The 16,779-nt window shown below is 39.0% G+C and overlaps 1 long non-coding RNA gene across 1 annotated transcript; it reads right to left on the reverse strand.

Annotated features, from left to right (window-relative positions):
* Window positions 1-3,010: 3,010 nt before the first annotated feature.
* LOC107836559 (uncharacterized) lies at window positions 3,011-12,171 on the reverse strand. The gene is made up of 3 exons (XR_001662472.1): window positions 12,080-12,171; window positions 8,809-8,810; window positions 3,011-3,024 (listed from the first exon to the last, which is right to left on the reverse strand). It is a non-coding gene; the product is annotated as an uncharacterized LOC107836559 (long non-coding RNA).
* Between the last annotated feature and the right edge of the window lie 4,608 nt (window positions 12,172-16,779).

Below are 16,779 nucleotides of genomic sequence, written 5' to 3' on the forward strand. Positions count from 1 at the left end.
TGTACTGATGGGAGAGAAACAACTGACTATTCCAGGAAAACCGCTTATCTGCTGTGATTGGGGGCCATGCTAACTAGCCTTAGCATTCATATTGCTCTGACTGACGACGCTAAGACCCGCCTCCTCATTCTGATTGCTTGCAGGTAGCACTGGGTCCACTGGGAGAAGGCAAAGGAGTTATCTGTCTCACACCATACTGTCACAATAAAGTGACAGTTTCGACAAGTGTGTAAAAAATACAGTAACTTTTCTTCTTTTATTTTTTAAATAAAAGTTACATACTGCATTTTTAGGGGAAAATATTGTGGTCGCCAAAGGTGTAAGCAGATGAATTGCTCTGCATTTGTGAAACATAGTACCTAAGGATTAAGAGCCATTTGTTTTACGAGGGGCCCATTATTAAGTCTAAACCAGGTGCACTCCAGTGATGCCTCATTCATTATTCAATGCTCCGTCATTAGTTACCGTTCTTGCGTTCCCAGGAGTACATTCACACATAATGCTTGCTGGGTTTTATGTTGCGCCTCATTTCTTCATGACCACTAAGTTGCTTCCTTTCTGCACAGGCCCGCTGACAAAACTTTAAGTTATTTGTAATGAACATTTATTCCACTTATAGGGACGGGAGAGGATAATAACGGACTAAATACAAGTTATGCATGTGGGAGTCGAAAGGTTGTTGAAAATGCTAATGTATGTGAACTGTTATTATGGATCATTGTAAAAACAATATAAAAAACAGGAGTTTTAAAGTGTACACATGCTTTTAAATCCCTCCTTTTCACATGTAAATAATTCACTTGGTTTATATAAAGTGGAATCGCAATGAGTTGGTCTGAGTCTCTTGTTCTCATGCCTCCACACCCGTCATTTACTGCTGTTTTAGATCAAACCGTTTTGCTGCAGTTGTTTTTTAATGTGAATGAGACATTTCATGCCCCGCCCCTTTCCACTCCACCCCGTTCGGCTGTTTACCGGCAGAGAAACTTTTCATTCCCAAGATTTTTGAAGATGTCAACATCAGAAGACATGTTCATGTATAACTATAGTGTCCATGTTTGTCATGGTGTTATTACCGTATTTACTCCTTCTACATCCATACCAGCTACCTACAGTAGAGAGCATAGTTTAACTGTAGTGTCCATGTATGTCAGATACTTATTAAAATATTAATGCTGCCACACTATGACTGAAGTAAACAAAGCCTTGACATAATGAAAGAGTTGGCTAACTGGAGTGTCCAGAACATTATTGAATGAATTTGGATCATGTGTTCCCCAAGACAAAAAGGTCCAAAATAAAGCCAGATAATTATATTTGAAACACGCAGTACAGAGCTAGCACACAGCGCTAACAGAAGCTGAAGGCTCAATGCTACTGTCAAACCAATGGCCAGGACATCATTATCAGCCACAACATTCATGTCTATAGTAAGCTGTGTTGTCATTGTAGCGTCATTAGGAGCTTACTGCTTTGTGTGAGAAGGAACTCAATCAGACAAAGTCCTTTGGAAAATCCCTCTTGATACTTGTGGAGGCTCCTGAAGCGACGCTCCGAAAAATGACTTTCCCTTCAGATGTGGTTACAATTCTGACAAACAAAATAGTTGCAAGGGGGAAAAAAAACGGGGCAAATTCATAAATTGGAAATCTATGACTTTGTTTAGCAGTTCCACTGCAAATACTGTGACGTAATAGACAAGAAAACGTGATGGGGAACAGAGAGAATGGAACAGACTGAAAAATATAACCCAAAAAGAATACAAACAATTTCTTCAGTCCTAGACACTGAATGTACACACGAAAAAAGTATTTAAGGGCTAAAAAAGTGGATGTGCCCTCTTTAAAGAATAACTTATTGAGGCAAATGATAAAGAGACAGGATGCTTAAGGTCTATTTTTCAAGATGCAGTTTTTTAAAACTGCATCTTTTATTTGTCCACAAGTTTGTCCACAAGTTTGATTGCACATCCACACCTCCCCAAACAAACCAAACTTTTACTGGGCAAACGGACTAGAGATCTATTAAAGCGAACTAAACAAGGCTGGTGTGAATGTACCCTTATTCTGGCACTGGTGTCTACCGGTGTAATTGGAATGACAATGAGATCCCACGGGGGATGTTTTGTCTGTAGCTCCGTCATGTGGGAGCTTGCCTTTTTTGTCAGCTGACTAACGGTCTGTTTGGGTGCAGAACGTTTGGACATATCAGAACAAGCACAGCTATAACGGCATCCTTGAATGAGCGGAAGACGTTTCATTGTAAACTAACTAACAAGGATTCGCGCAACACTCTGGGCTGGAATGCTGTTCTCCCTCTGCAGTGCCTTAATGAAGTCAGGTTTGCCGAGCTGTGCCGCAGTCTTCAGAAGGCATTCATTACAGTACGCCCTCTTTAAGGACAGCGGGGTTAACGAATACAAGCATTCATAGCCACAAGTAATTTCTTCTTGAGTTCAGAGAGCTTGATGAAACACTACATCTTAATCAAAGAACAGAGACAATTAGCTTGAATGACTCCATTTAAGGCTGTTCACATTGGGCCTTCTGGTATTGTGCAAAAGAAAAGCTCTGTGAAATTACTTTAATTGAATTCGGTGATTTGCACCTTGGTCGGCCGTGTGATTTGTCAGGATAAAAGATAACTCTTGGTATTGTAAGATTTATAAAGTGGCATGTGAACTAGCAGTCCAGGGTGTGCTACTTAAGGGGACTTTCCTTTGAACAATGGTCTCATTTGTTCACATCTACCACTCTCTACACTAGAGGGCATCCCAGTTATTTCACCGCCATATATAAGCCTCATTCTTGAGCCTCAGAACAACTGTCACTCCTACTAGAATAAATACAATTACTGAATCCCTGCAGCCTGGTCTCTGCTTCAGTAGGCGGGTTGTGGGGAATTCCTGATGTTGGGCATCCATTTTATTCACACTAATGGGACTGCAATCCCCAGCTTTCAATGCACTGGAGGAATCTATTGCTGCATTTCTGTTACAAATGTGTGCAAATCTTTGTCTACATTCTGCTAATGTTGAATAAACACAGTTTTGCCATTGCAGTGTTATCATTAAATAAGAAATGAAATTAAAATCTCACAATAATAAGCTCATTCACTAGATATGGATAAGCTCCTTATACTTATGAATGGCTACGCATGCGGTGTTTTGCGGCGATTTTACAGAAGAGCTTCAAATGACCCACAACTTTTTATGAATTGATGAACTTTGCGATACTGTGAGAGCTCACTTCCTGTCGTCCTCTTCAGCGTTTCCAGCAGTAGTAACAACCGGTTGCTGATCACGTGATTCTAAAATCTTTCCATTGCAGTTTTGTGAAATGCATTTATTTTGATATTGCTGATTTTCTGGCTTAATGTCAGCATGAGTTGTATAATCTCATGTTTCAACCTCCTGACCACTCCCTGTGGGATCATAGTTCTATCAACTGTCAAACAGTGGAGCAAAGACTTCAAGGTCAAGACCACCATCCCATCCTGTCACTCATCTCTGCCTGTCATAAGGATGTGTGAAGGACTGACATTTCTGACATGCAGCACAAAACAACCATGTCTAAGAGAGACAGTACTTTTAGCTCTTTAATTGCAGACCAGCTCTGGGTTTTAAATGCTGAGGTCAAGAATGTATCCAATCTGGGTTACTAAGATAGAAGCCAATCTTACTCACAGGTTCCTACTGGTAGTCGCCCACAGATCGACCAAGAAGGTCAGTTATTGTCCAACACTTTCTGCTGTTTTAATGGAATGGTTTCCAACACAGTTAATCAAATACCTCACAAATATCTTTGATGATTTATGTAAAAAAAACAACAACAAAAAAACAATAATTATTATTATTGTTCACCTTTTCCTCTGACTGTCCTCTGTCCTTTTACCATAAAGAGACATCTCAACCGTTTGGTAGAGCGTAATATTTAGAAAACTGCTTTTTTTCTTAATGACTGTTCCTGTGGGGTTTTCTTGGTAGGTTTGTTAAAGGACTAAACTTTCTCCCAGATTTATAATGGATTGGTTTAGGTGAGAGCACGTTCGTTCGGCAACACTTGATGTTCACAAACACTCGTCATCCCATCAAATTGATCCTTTTTCAAAAGAGACTGGCCCAGAATTGTAGCCGGTAGAGGCACACACTAAAAGCAGCAACTGTGATTGCAGCAGAAGTTAACTCTACAGAATCTTGACTCAGCGTGGCAGAATACAAAATGAATTCGTACTTTCTCAGATTTTTATTTGCAAAAGAAGTTTCAATTTGTCATTTTCTTTACAATTCACAATTATGCACCACTTTGTGTCGCACTGTGACAAACGATTCCAAGAAAATAAATTTAAGTTTTTGTCAGGGACACAATAAAATGCAAAAAAAAAAAAAAAAAAGGCAGTGTACTGTGAGTTACTGAACCTTTTGAATTTAACTTTGACAGTACTTCTATTCTTTCATGACATGAAACTGGACAACATGCAAAATAAGAAATGAGCAGCAGCTTATACAGTACAACCAGGCTCATTTACATTGATTTAACCTTTTTTTTTTTCATAGCTTTCGTAGCCACTCCTGGTTATCTGCCAGCGTCAGCTTCCACTGGTGGTACTAATGAAGTTCTAAATCATCATAGGTCACTTCTGGAGCACATTAAGTCACTTCTTTATTCATTAAAAATCCTTTAATGAGTCCCAAATGAGTTGTGTTAAGTAGAGCACAATCTAATCAGAATAACTAATAAGTTTGTATGTTGTGTTGTGGGGTGGCAGTGCTTAGAAGTGTGGAAAAAATCACAATGGAATCTATAACATAATGAGGCAAGTCGCGATGGGGTCACTCTGTGTGGTGGACAATTAAAGTCATAAGCTCAATAAAATTTTTTAAAAAACTCCAGCTATGAACTGTAACTGTACCTGCGTTTAAAACTGATAGGAAATGTTTTTCACTGTTACTTTTGAACTCAGTTATTAGTATTAATCAGTTTCGGCCGGTTCACAGTCACCATGCAGAACTCTTCCTGCTCCATTTCCAACAGTATCATTATTTCAGACTTGATTACATCTTCAGCGAGCCTAATAAATACGCAAATGGTTCACGTGAGACCTTTTAGTTCTCACGTGAAGGTGATGCGGACAGGAAAAGGGATTTTTGATTGCAGCGTCGAACTGTAATCCGTGTCATTATCACCAAAATTGTACAGAAAAATTCCCATTCAGACTTGGTGGTTTCCAGGGTAACCCCAGTTCTCTGAAGCCTTACTGATTTATTTTGATGGAAGAAGTGCTTTGTGTTGTGGCCAATCAGTTGTTCATTTTTACAGCAAGTATATGTTAATGTTGCTCCTTTACTATCAGCTGAGATAATTACCAGAGGCTATCGTTAACACGGGTCTGCTGATGAGGACAACACCAGGCTGTTTGGTCAGATTTCATGTCCGTGTTAAAAGGGCCATGTATCAGTGGCGCACGCTTCCAAAATTATTACTAACCTTTTAAACTTTTCACATTTTGTCAACTTACAACCACAACTTTGTTTTTAGTTTTTTCCAATAGTTCACCACAACGTAGCACATCAATGGGAAGTGGAAAGAAAAAAACCCCAACATTATTTTAAATGTTTAGAAAGGGAAAATGAGGCAGGCCTTTACATCAAGTTTAAGTTTGATTTTTTTTTTTAAATTGGTAATGTGTTAATAAACATTTACATGTAAATACATTAGTGGTAAACTTTAATCTCTAGTTTTATTGTAAAACCAAGGATGGAAACCACAAAATAGCACTAAAAATGCATAGAACCATAAAATCCAAACATATTAACATGTAATTAATGTTGATGATGATTTCCAAGAGCCATTTAAAAAAAAAAAAAGATGTTTTCTAGATGAAATGAGAAGTGAAATCTTCCTGATGTTTAAAATGTAACTTTGGCTCTCAGCAGTTTTCCTGAGTGATATTGAACAGTCACTCTACGACCTGCCCTTATTCTTTTGAATAAATTGTGATAGAGTTTAGTCATTCATATTTTTTGGAAGCAGTCATGCGCTTTGGGGTTTGTTTTTTTTTGTCCTACACTTTTGGCATCAAAGTATACATTTACGCTTTCAAAAGTTACTATTTTTCTAACAAAATTAATATGATTAAATTGCTTTCTATTCATAACTTTTCATTTGTTGTTTAAAACAAAATTGTGAATTAAACATGACCCCTAAATATTTGAACTGTTGTACTAACTTTAGATTTTTGTCTTTAATAAAAATGGTTGTATCACCTTCAGCATTTACCTTTTCTTGAGAAATACAAACCCGAAGTTTTGAAAAAATTAAGATGTACATGAAAACTCCAGATCCATTCATCACAATTACACATCGCCACTGTCAATTTTTGGCCAGTTTGTTATTTATCCTCTGCTACAGTTACAACATCATCTGCATACATCTGGCAGGTTACACTAATAAATAAGCTAAAAAGCAAAGGTCCCGTACACCGACCCTGTGGTACGCCATACACGTTTTCAACCATCCCCAGTTGCATATTCTGTACCTTAACACTCTGCATCCTACATTGAATATGTACACGACTTATCCATATGTATGCACTTAAAGGAGTTAAAATAGAACAGTTTAGTTAGTGATAATTGATGGTGTCATTCCATAAATCAATAAATACAGCATCAACAGCAACACCTTAATCTAACATTGATTATGTATTTTCTACTAAAAAGCATATCACTGTTTCAGTAGAAGGATGTTTTCTAAAACCAAACAGCACTCTCTTTTTCAAATGTTTAATAATTTGCTTTGCAACCAATTCAGCCTGAGTTAATTTGTAGAACCACTTTTCACTTCATTTACAGCTCCAAGTCTTTTGAGGTTTGTCTCCACTAGCTTTGCACATGTACAGGCACCTTCCTTCCAAAATAGCTCGAGCTCAGTTGGTGACAGAGAGCCTCTGTGAACAAATGTTTTCATGTCTTCAGATTCTCACTTGGCTTTAGGGCCTCGTTTCACATGCTTGCTGTGTCCCACATATGGCCTGTGGTAAACCATGAACAGGGACTTCTTAAAAGGGCAGTATTATGTGAAGTTTGCTATTTTTGAGATTTACATAGATTGTGAACAAACATAAAGTGGCAGTAAATAAGCAATTTGTCAACAGCTGTCAAAAAACAAATGGTAATGATCAAGAGTCCAAGCTAGCTAATCAGCTAGCTATTTTATAGTAACAGTCCCAATTAGCTAGCTATTTGGTAAAAGCTTAATTCACCCAAGAAAAACGTGTTACAATCAACAAATTTTCTTTTTGCTTACTTTCTTATTCTTTTTTTTTTCCTCCTCCTCATCTTCCTCTTCTTCTCTTTGGTCAAGTCCCATAGATTTCCCCATTTAAAGTAGGGTTTCTAAGCTGTCCTGGCATTACAACCCAGTATCAACCCTCAATGGCAAGTAACCAATGAGATTTTTCTACTTATTCATTTGCTTTTTTGGCTTTTTTATCTTTACTGAAAAAAAGATGGTTCCATTTGAACTGGAGGTAGTTCAATAATACCGTTAGATTATGACAATGCAGAAAAAAACGAGTTTAGTTATAAATTAAAACCACCACCAAGCTCTGATGCTGAGAGTGAGATATTCCCTTTCACACTCAACTGCATTTTAATCAAAACCAAAATACCACTGAGACGTCTGTCTTTCTATATCAGACTCTGTAGACATTCAATGCACAAACCTGAGATAAAGCAATCAAACTACTGAGACTCATCACATGTAGTTTTAAAAAGACTTAAAAAGACATTGCTTGATCTGAGTACCTCATCACTAAGAATATGACAGAGGCCCATTAAAACTGTTCAGTGGGTGATTCAAATCTGAATCATAAGGCTGACATAACAATAAGGACAAGGTATTTTTAACAGACAGCTTAAAATTGACTTCTTTTGTAAAATTCACATTTTGTATGTTTTTGTACTTTCATTTGTGTTTCTACAGCTAATAAAAAAAAGCCCATTGCTTAAAAAAACAAATAAAAAAAACCACCAAGTCATTTCTTTGCAATTAAGTTAAATGTTTTTTGGCGTCCGGAAAACGAGCCATTTCAAAAACCTCGGGAATGTCTCTCACCTAGCAACTCTAGTGAAGCCCAGCATCTTACTTAGCAACCCAAGCGGTGTAAGTCCAACTACAAGTATTTTTGACGAAACACTTGTAAAGAAAGATTTTTCCCACTTGCTGCATTCTTGATGATTGTACAGGAGGCTCCACTTCTGCTTTTCGATGATGTGTGGTTGCATAATTGCTCATCTGTTTGCACCCATTTCACATGCAAGTGTAAATGTTGAGTTTTGGGACGTGGCCCACAGCAGCTTTGTCCATCGTCCAAATGGACAATTATCTTAAGCATACAACCACGGTGATTACAAAATGGCTTACAGACAACAAAGTTTTTGACTAGGCCTTCACAGAGTCCTGATGTTAGTCCTGTTGAGATCTGAAAAGGCCTACCTCAGTTCGACTGGTTCTGTCAGGCAGAATGGGTCAGAACTCCAGCAAACTATTGTGAGCTGATGGAAGGAAACCCATAAATGTTTGACACAAGTCATGAACTTCAAAGGCGATGCCAGCAAACACTGAAGAATCAAAGTAAACTTCCGATATAGAAGACATAAACCGAAAATGTCTCTCACTATTGTGACATTTAGCAGATTGAAATAATTTTAGTAACTAAAACTGACCTAAAATAAGACGTTGCTCTGAGTTCACTTCAGACAGTGATGAAAAAAAGTTGTATGTGTCTTTTTACTTGGTGTATGTAAACGTCTGGTTTCAACTGTATAATATATTTGTTAGGATTGGGTCATCAGACTTTCATCTGTTCATAAACAGCACTGTAAACCGATAAAATGCCAGTTTCAATTGCCCAACTCATATTTTGCCAAAAGTATATATTTGTTTTGCCTAAAATATATTTTGGCTGTTACTTAAGCCAGGAAGGTGTAAATAAGAAAATGAGATGTCACAGGTGATAAATTTGTGACCAGCTGCATTGAAAAGGAGACATGAAAACTCAGATCCACGACTTTGTTGCAATTTCGTTACTTCAAACCATTTCTGCTTTAAATTTCCAACAAAAAGCAGAAGCAGCCTATGGTTTCTGTGAGCTTCTATGACACAAACATGTATTAATGTTCCCAACATATCACCTTCACTCATAAATCTCCACTAACTGCCTGTCAAGCCCCGCATCATTTATTAAATCTTTCTTGTCACCGACAAATCCCTCATACTCCAGGCCGCTGGTACTCGCCTGACCCGCTGCACCCAGACACGCAGCTTCACGTTCAGCCATGCATCTTCTTTCTGTCCCTCAAACTAACCATTATGGGTTTTTTTTCCCCCCTTATCTCATTCCAGCCTCGTTCCTTTTATTTCTGAGGAGCCGTCCTATTTAATCTTGCAACAATTGCAGTAGTTTTCGCATCTCTCGAATGTCATTAAGTTTAAATTCTCCCCCATTTACGAGCCGTTATAAATACCCCCTCTTTGAGAGGGTGTTCAGTTTTATTGTTCACAATCAAGAAAAATACATTTTCTCTCTCGCAGCGGAGTCGCTGAGAGGCCGATAAGCACATCTGCTGCGTGGAGCTCATTAAAGAATTATAATCAAAGGTCTTGTGAAAGAAAGTTTTTCTTGAAAAATAATTTTCCATTTTTTTCTCTCACTGTTAAAGAAAAAGAGAGAGAAAAAAAACTATTCCATTAGTTTATTTAGATTTACAGTATAGCATTGAATTGAACTTTATTTTATTTCACTCAAAACATTGAATCTGAGGTGAATTGTGGAGGCGGTTCATTTTTAATGTTTGCGTCAGTAGCACCGTGTTAAAGATCAATCAGTTAATCAGTTTACTCATTCTTTATATGAGCTAATTGTCAGTGAAAAGCAGGTAAAAATGTTAAAGGGTTAATAGAGGAGTGATGTAGTGATGACTTCCTGCAGGTGGAGTGTTGGACAGAGCGACAGCTTCTTAAAGGCGATCCGTTATGCTTCGTTGAACAGGTTAGGATAGATCTATGGGTGATGCAGAACATGTTTTGACTCTTGTCACTTTAAATCCAAATAAGCTGCTGCTGGCCACGCCCCCCAATTCAACGCTTACACTCGCACATGAAAATGGCTGCAAACAGATGCGCAGTTATACGACCGTACATCTTTGGAAAGAAGTGGAGCCTCCTGTACAACCAGCAAAGATTGCAGCAAGCGCTTGCTTGCTGCAATTGTACCTAACCTAACAATTGTAAAGCTAGCTGACCAAACGCGCCGCAGTCCCGCAAGGTTGCTAGGTGATGGTCAGTGCCTGCTGATTTGTGACGTTCTAGATGTTTTTGAAATGGCTCACTTTCCAGACACCAAAAACTGGCTGGGTGTTTTTTAATTTAATTATATTTTTTCTTTCGTGCTTGAGGTGTTTGTGGAAGCAGTAAAAACCCAAACTGAAGTACCAAAAACCTACAAAATACAAATTGTGTATAATATGTCACCTTTATAGGTGACATATTATAGAGGTGGAGGCCCCAATTTCAAGGTGTTAAATTACAAAGTCAAATTCCTTTTTAGTCATATTTGATATGTACATGTACAACATTTTTATAACAACTTAAGGTAACGTAGTTACTTAATCATGCTATAAAATGATTCCATGTGGCTGGAAAACACGATACTGCCCCTTTAACTCGGAGCGGAGTTGTTTCTGGCAGTAAATGAGAACAGTTAGGTTTGTAAAGTTGAGCTGTAGCTGTCTCTCCTTTCTCAACACCTCCAACTGAAGCCGTTTTCCTCAGCCGTCTGTGTATTTCTGTGCTTCCTGCTGTAAGGAGATTTATTCCCGTGTGAGATAACGGTGCATTTACATCTATTTCCCGGCTTTTCCGTCCACTTAAGATGCATTAAGTGAGTCACGCTTTAAATGGGTTTCAGACGTTCTCGCCAGCTCTCGTGCTGCTGCCGCTCTTTCCGTACATATGAAGAGTCTCATGCTCTGGTTTGTATTTTTCTTGCACATCTTGCTTTGTACGACTTCTGGTGATTGGCTGACAGGCTTTGGCAGCAAGGTAAAAAAAAAAAAAAGAAGTTCTCACCTTACAGAAATAAGTCTTTTTATCCAACAGCCCAGCCACCAAGGACACTCCACGGACTCTACATTTGTTCTGTTTCCTGCACTGATGGCAGCGGCATGAAAGGTGAACGCGTTGCGCTCGTGACAATTGCAGAACATGGCAGATAGGAGTAGGGGCTGCTCCCAACGTGAACCCTGAGCATTGGTTTTGAACGGGCAGCCAATCCGTCGCCTGAGAAGAATCACCGACTGTCGGTTTGTACTTGACAGCGTCTCCAGATGGCGGCAGACAAGGGGGCATGGCCGCCTGACCGCATCATTCTGTCCGGTCCTCACCGAGACGATGATGGAGGGAGGGCCTGGGTCTGCAGCGACAGATTGCCAGAGGGAGCAGTGGTCTAAATAAAGCAAAAAAAAAAAAAAACGGATAACAAACCCAAACTCATACTTGTGGCAAACATAGAACAGCTCTGGTGATTACTGTAGTGAGAACCACTGTCCACTTTAAAAGATGTGTGAATACAAGGTTTCGGTGACATTCATAAGTCCAGCAAATGACGATGTTGACTTTAACAGACTAAATTAAGTGTATTTAATTTTCAGTCAACCCGGACAGCTTGATTGAAAATCAGGGGCATCTGGTTTACATCTGGACGTGTGTTTAGGTCCGTCACAATAACACATTTTGCTGGACGATAAATTGGCCACAGACGTTATTGCGATAAATGATAATATTGTTGTTTGGGACTGTTTCCCAGTAATATAATAGTAATTATATTACTGGGACATATAATTTCCGTTCTTGAATTACTTAACAGTAATTCAAGAACAGATTCTCCTAGGTCAGTAAACTTTGAATTCTAATGAACATTTAAACACTGGAACTGGAAGACATTTTAAATTTTCAAAATAAATAAATAAAACAACAGAAATAACAAATAAAATGAATAATAAAGTCTCTATTAAAAAAACCCTTTAAAAAAAGGGTTAATTGAGACCAAAGCAACAAATTGAAGACTTTTGTCATCCAGTTTTTGGTGGAGAGAGAAAAACAATAAATCATTCAAATGGAAATTATTGAGTTTGTTTAAATTTATCATGCGATTAATTGATTTATTGCTTATTGTGACAGGCCTAAAAGCGTTGCTTGTTTCAAGTGTGTGACGTGTGTCTGGAGCCTGGAAAACCTGAACTTTTGCTGCTGGACACGAAACTTCAACCAATCAGAAAGGCTCTGCTTTGTGACGTAGTGGTCTGTAGTTTGTGTCCTACCAGGAGACACAGGCACCGATGCTAGCTAGCAGAGCTGACGAGCTCTGACCACCTAGCTCGTCAGAGCGCAGCTGGGTGGCAAAACCGACCAAACTCACAAACCGTCTGACTTATCTGGTTAATTCAAATATTGCGCAGAGACCCCCGATAACGACATTTTCTTTCAGTCAGTGAATAAGTCAAGATGCTTTTCAGTATTTTCTCCACCATTGTGCAAAGAGACCAGGGGAGGGGGAAAAATGGCAAGATGTTCCTCCAAAATGTTCGTCTAGAGCAGGGGTGGCCAAGTCCAGTCCTCGAGAGCTACCATCCTGCAACTTTCAGATGCATCCCTGCTTCAACACACCTGAATCAAATGAATGGCTTGTTATCAGGCCTCTGTAGAGCTGATCCCGGTGTGTTGGAGTAAGGATACTTCTAAAACTTGCAGGATGGTGGCTCTCGAGGACTGGACTTGGCCACCCCTGGTAGAGCATTTTTGATGCTCGATATCAAGCGTCAGGCTTCAAAACGAACAGGCGTCAAAGTCGAGGCGTTTCGTGACTTTGATGATCGAAACGCGTTCGGTCTGAACGCAGAATTCACTAACTTGTTTGGGATGTACATTCACGTCCACGAAGCTACGCCATGAGTGAGTTGTATGTTCATCTTTACCACCGTTCCATTCTGCCTGAATCTGCAGCTTTGCATATGCTTGCGTTTGCTATTATTGAAAAATAGTGAGCAAAAATCTCCCTGCTTTCTGCATTTTCTGACACAGTTTGAGTAGAGAAACAAATAAAAAGCAGGAGCCCGGAACTGTTTCAATCAATAAACTTTCTTTTTAGATAAGTAGTTCCACATAAAAAAAATTGCCTTCAGAAAGCTTTGGGATTTATTTTATATATATATATTAAAAAATTAGAGTTTGGATGCAGTTTAAGTGACTACAACCTACTCAGATTTATTAAGTTGTGGTCAATAAAATGGCACAAATTAATGTTACTCAATTAGTTAATTTAATGAAAACTAAAAAAAGTTTTAAAAGCAACGAGTTTGCATATATTTTTTTTTAAGTAAGGAGAACTAATTTGTTTTTTCTGCATAACTCAGAAGCTGGGTGAATATCCTGCACAGTCAAAGCCCATCAGTGTGTCTGTTAATTCTGCATCAGGCTGCTGGGAGGAAATTGTTCTTCTTCATCTCCTAATTTGGACTTTCTTATATTTCAGCTCCAGGACAGGGAATCTGATGCATTGCTGCTCACTTTGTGGTCATTTTTAAGACATTGCTCTACTGCTGCGAAGTCCGTTAAAGGGCCGTAAGGCTGCACATGTGAAAAGATTAGCTTTTTTCAACAACAAAAAAAAGAAAAAAATTACAGGGTAAAAGCATGTGCAGAGCCCCTGGAGGTACTCTTTCAAGCAAGTAGGTTTTTTAAAGGTCTCTACCTTTGGAAAAGAAGTCCTTCTAGTGCTCCGATGAAAGCCTTTCTTTCTATTGTTGGGTTTGTTCGTTGCTTTTAATGCTTAGTGTAAAATGTACTTTATTAAAAAAAAAAAAAGAAACAAAAAACAAAGCCCCGGGTACAGCAGATTTACAAGAATGTTCATGTGTGGTGCCAGCATACTGCCTTTAAAAAGGCATTTGAACTGTTCTTTTTCCTGGATGGAATGATTGTATAATCTAAGTTCTTCTTATCTAATCCACACAGACTCAAATTATGTTTCATAGAAAGTTTCCCCATTATTATTTGAGTAAATGTCCTTAAACAAGTTGAAGAGAAGTTTTCTGTTTAGCCTGGTCTTGTCTTGGCACACTGGCTGGACATTTGACTCTTCATCTTACCAGAACTGTCCAAATCAATTTAAATGATTCAGTTTACAGGCACACACTCCTTTTAGACAGTTCATAACTCTTTGAGGGTTGGGACTAGTACAACAATGCAATGTTTTCTGCTTTATTTATCCCAAACTCCATTTTGTTGGCTAACACTGTGTCCAAGTGTTAGCTACTTACTGTATCTCTGAATCTAAACCTCAAAGGTCGTCTTCCTTTCCTCGTTGTTCTATCAGTGATGTTCCCACCAGTTCACACAGCCAACAGTCAACTTGACTCCTCCAAGCAAAAGTCTTAGAGTCAAAAAGCTCAGTCTTTGTCTCGTCTGATGTGCTTTTCTCCAAAAGGTGTTTAGCTTTTCAAAGTGGGCAGCTGCAGATTTGAGTCGGGCTTGAAGGCGTCAGCACTGCTGCCTCGCACCAACAAGTCCCTCTGTTGGCTCTGGGTAACCCAACTTCTTCCCACTATTCACACAGACTAACATTAGGTTAAGTGGGCAACTTTATATTGACTTTACATGTGAGGGTTTCAGTGCTTAGTTGTCTTGTGTTGCCCTGTGATGGACTGGCAGCCTCTGTCATTAGTCACCAGTTATGCACCAGCCCTGCGACCAAACAAGGATAAAGCAGATATAAAGATGGACGGGTGGCACAGATTATGAAACAAAGACGCTTTTCCTGGTTGGCACCCTCTGGTAGTCCAGCACCATCTAGTTTTAGATTAGCTTAAATATAGTTATTTTTTGGTGTCCTGGATTGTTTCTGATCATTCCAACTGATTTTCTGTCCCCTGAGGATGATAACTAACCTCAGATAGTTGAGACTTGGACACAGTTTTTCCATGTTCTGATGGAGTTAGGGTCTCAGAACATTGTACCTACTGTCAAGCATGGTCGTGTTAGTCCCTCTTCCAACTTTCATCTCGCTTCATGTCAGGAAAAAGCAATTGATCTGAATTAGGTCTACCAATTGAGTAACAAAGGAAGGTCAAACAATTAGGACTATGTCAGCACCTAAGGCAACAAAAAGCTAAAAAGAATCTTATCCAAGTATTATTGACTGTCAACATTAACACATGATTAATCTAAAAAGTGACATTTGTTAATATTACATATTGCAGATTAATCGTATTGACTGTTTTGACCTAAAAGCCTCCGTCGTAGTTCACAGCAGCGCGTTACGTTGCCTTGTAATGCCGAGCTGCAAACACAAGCGAGAAAACACGCGAGGTGAGTCAGGCGGTTCGCTGAACACTAAATTTCGATTTTAAAAAACACCGCAGTAGACGTTGGGATGAATCCAAGGTGCTACGTACATATTGCAACGATGAATTATCCTTCCACCAAAGCACAACCAGTTCACGGTTAGCACTTCTAAATTAACATTTCAAACAAAATGACTCCTTTTAAACCGTCCTGAATAAGAAAACTTGGTAAACAGACATTTTTATATGCAAGTTTTTTGAAAATATGTCAAGTTTACAAAGCTGAACATAGTGATTAATTGTGATTAATCACAGCGCTAGAATGTAATTAGTCTGGCTAAACTTTTCAATCGATTGACGCCGCTGGTATGTATATAATTTGCGGTCTGCGTAGAATTAAGAATATTCACAATATATTCAAACTTGTGTTCCTAGTTGTACTTTACTGTTGAAGCTTTGAACACTGCAGATTTGTGAAAGCACTAATCTAAGTGTCTGTGACAGACGGGCAAAGTAATAGGACAAAAAAAAAAAGAGTGCTTCAGCTGAAGGGAAGGGGAGCCATCTGGTGAAACGTGGTCTGGAAGGAGCTCAACCAATCAAGACCTTGCCCTCAGCTGCTGAGGCAGAGCGTACGCCGAGACTTTAACACGGACACAGATCGGTCCGTCAGCCTGAAGGTGAGCATTACACAATACACAAAGTGACAAGATGGAAAGTGACACGGAAAACAGATGTCGCCAGCAATGCAGAGAGACGCAGCGGGTGAAGATCAATCACGTCTTCTACGCTTTCATCACTGTTTTTTTTTTCTTCAGGAAAGGAAACATGTATGGGCTTCTCTCTCTCTCTCTCTCTCTCTCTCTCACAGCCCCCAGAGATTTATTTGTAAATGTCACACTTGTCAAAACGTCGGCGGCTCCGTCTCCCGTGGATGCCGCATTATATGCGCTGGCAGATGCAAATTAGGAAATAACCCCGCTGCTTCAGTTTGGGTCTCTATGATTTTCTTGGTCATCTGCAAACAAACTAATCCTAAAATTGAAATCTTCAACACAGTGTCCGTTTCGAATCGAGAACACACACGAACCGGCGTTTGGATTTAAAACAAAAAACAAAACACACACACACACACAGATGTTACAAGAGCCGCTGTGCTGTGTGTAAGCAGACAGGCAATATCCAGTCACTTATAAAGCACATTTCGTTTTGTCTCTCATTAAAAATATTTGCCTGGATGAAACCAATCTGTCTTTAACCGACTGTGACCGAGTCATCTGTCCTAGGAATTAGTTTTTTTTTTTTTTTTGTAAATCCCAACAGAGAGAAGGCTTTTTTTAAGAGAACACAATGCAGACATACAGCTCTTCTTAGAATTC

This window comes from Poecilia formosa, unplaced genomic scaffold (genome assembly GCF_000485575.1).
Source record: "Poecilia formosa unplaced genomic scaffold, Poecilia_formosa-5.1.2 Scaffold67, whole genome shotgun sequence".
Taxonomy (NCBI): Eukaryota; Metazoa; Chordata; class Actinopteri; order Cyprinodontiformes; family Poeciliidae; genus Poecilia; species Poecilia formosa.